The 2,595-nt window shown below is 33.6% G+C and overlaps 1 protein-coding gene and 1 long non-coding RNA gene across 3 annotated transcripts in view; both read right to left on the bottom strand.

The window, feature by feature from the left end:
- The window catches only part of stac (C2 and C2B_Munc13-like domain-containing protein staccato), a 251,953-nt gene that overhangs the window by 166,066 nt on the left and 83,292 nt on the right, over positions 1 to 2,595 (bottom strand). The gene's annotated exons all lie outside the window — the stretch shown is intronic.
- LOC108358070 (uncharacterized) lies at positions 137 to 594 on the bottom strand. 2 transcript variants are annotated; one of them, XR_001846706.1, is made up of 3 exons: positions 488 to 594; positions 314 to 423; positions 137 to 252 (listed from the first exon to the last, which is right to left on the bottom strand). It is a non-coding gene; the product is annotated as an uncharacterized LOC108358070 (long non-coding RNA). The 2 variants fall into 2 exon arrangements; XR_001846705.1 differs by having other exon boundaries at positions 231 to 252; positions 310 to 423.

Raw genomic sequence — 2,595 nt, 5'->3', positions numbered from 1 at the left:
TAGCATAAGCACATCGCCCTTTTTACTTTAATTGTCATGTGCACATAAGTAATGTATAAACAAATGGGAATGTACACAAACAACAGTTTACCCAAATCAGTTACATTGAACTCAGCGGGAGTTTATGTTCTAGTATCTGTTTGAAGTCGGTGCCCATGCTGGCTAATTTAGATTGTAACGCATACACCATGATGTAAGTCAATTCTTGAACCTATTGCGGTCGATCATCGAAAAGACTCTTCTTTTTAGCCACTGCAAAAGAAGAGGTAAAGTAATATTTATAATTAAGAACACCTATTCATTTTATACTCACGCATTGTCAATTTTTCCAACTTGGCATATGCACTTGCTATGTTTTTGCCAATATATTTGTGACCATCATAAATTCCTTTCTTTGGCATACGTCAATTGTTGCACCATAGCCTGTAAGAAATGCGTAAACATAATAATGTAAACGTCTTCAAATGCACTTCTACTTCTAACTTACTTGTAAGTCTCTAATCTGTTGCTCGTACATAAATTGCGTCTGCGTCGAGGTCTCTACCCGTTGCGGCCTTGGTTTACATTGGCCTTATCCGACTACTGGCGTATGATAAGCTGCGCCAGTTGCCCTCAGCTCGATTGGCGCAATCTTGTTTTCTATCATTCTTGAATTATTTTAATATCTATGGCAAAATTTTGTACAGACAAGACTAAAAAGTAGAAAATAAATAAAAAAATTAAATTGTTTAATATACAACGCTTTTATAAATGGACTAAAAATTAGAAAGTAATATTTCTTAGTCCCATAGAATTTGTATAGATGAGTTTTGATTTTGAAATTTTAGCAAGTCAAGTTAGCCCCACGCTTTTCATTTTCAATCCCATAAATGGTTTATGATGACTTCTGCTAAAATTTCAAAATCAAAACTCATCTATACAAATTCTATGGGACTAAGAAATATTATTTTATATTTTTTAGTCCATTTATAAAAGCGTTGTATATTAAAAAATTTAATTTTTTATTTACTATATACTTTTTAGTCTTGTCTGCACAAAATTTTGCAAAATGTAAGCAAACTGTTTGCTCACGTTAAGTATAAACATATATATATACATACATACATATAGCAGCAGTTAATTTCATTTAAAGAAATGGCGTGTCGTCCATTTCCGCTGTATTTAACTTCTTCTGACGGGGCGACATCTAGAGTCTTCTAATTGTATCTTCTTGATATGATGCCTACAACGAGGTTCATATCTAGACTAGGTTGATATCTAGTATTTGCCATAAATAGCTTTGCTACATTTATAATATAAATGGTGGTTGGACATACGACATTGCAATTTGAGAAAAGCGTTTTAAAAAGCTGTTAAGTGAATATCACAAGATTTGTACATTTGTGCGGTATCGATTCGATATCATGCATATAACATGTGATCGATAAAGCAGTTGTTGTATTTAACCGGAGCTTATTCCTCCGATTTTTGTTAATCAGACATTGAAAAACGGGCCTTAAGGGCCAATTTCAAATGAATATTTAAACGGCACTTAAGTTTAATTGTGGACTGCTGTTTAAACTCCAGTTAGCTTTCGTTGGGTTTCAGATCAACTTTATTTAAATATGCACTGCTGCTTGTTCCTTGACATTTACATTTAACTTTAGCATTTTTTAGCTTTTTAGTGATAAAAATGTGAGTTATTAAAAAAGGAGGCATGTCGCCTCCCATACATACTAAAAACTTCTTAATACATATCTCTGGAAGGATAGAAAATCTCGAAGTATTTTAAGTTTGTTATGGAGATTTATTTTATAAATGCCGTACCGACAGAATAAATTTCATTAAATGGAAAAGGGAGAGCCGTGTTCGGCCTTATAATCTAAAGATCTCTTGAGGCATTTGCTACAGTAATGAGAAGTGGTATTTTATCAAGGCCAGGTTACTAAATTTGAGTTGGAAATATTAGAACCCGCCGTGGCACCTCCAAGAAGGTTACACATTCACGCGTCGTATACCTGGAACCATTTTGAGGTAAACTTAGAGGGATTGATATATTTCGTATGCTTAGCGCGCAGACGAGATTTTATAATTTCATAGTTTTAAACGGCCTAAATAGCTTAACTTGCTTAAAAAATAACGAGCTATAACGAAATGGGCACAGAAATAAAATCTAACATCATTAAATTATTTTTCCTATTTGTATAAAAGCGCGGGGTAAAACCCGCGGGTATAAGCTAGTAACTCATAAATGTCCATATATAAACAAAAATATTACATTGGCATTCTCGGCAAAGATTTTAAGATTTACAAAATTAACTATTTTTTGTTAGTTAATGACAAACTATTCATAGCATGTAATGAAATTGCAATAAAAGGATTTGACAAGCACTTTGTGGCTTATGAAGTGGGAGAATGTGTTAATGAAAACATTGTTACTCCAATAGATAACTTTTCTACTCGTCCCATGCATTTGTACAAGTTAACCCAACACCCTAGCACACAGTCAGCATTGCCGGCTTAACAAGTGCACCGAATATGACACCTGCTAATAATAATAAACAAAGTAACGATCAACGGCTACAAACAGACAACACATAACAAAAGCCGTGTGAT

The sequence above is a fragment of the Rhagoletis zephyria genome, unplaced genomic scaffold (genome assembly GCF_001687245.7).
Source record: "Rhagoletis zephyria isolate East Lansing unplaced genomic scaffold, Rhagoletis_zephyria_1.1 Rzeph_scaffold_00200, whole genome shotgun sequence".
Classification (NCBI taxonomy): Eukaryota; Metazoa; Arthropoda; class Insecta; order Diptera; family Tephritidae; genus Rhagoletis; species Rhagoletis zephyria.
Note: the sequence above shows the minus strand (reverse complement) of the source record. Positions and strands in the feature narration are given on the sequence as shown.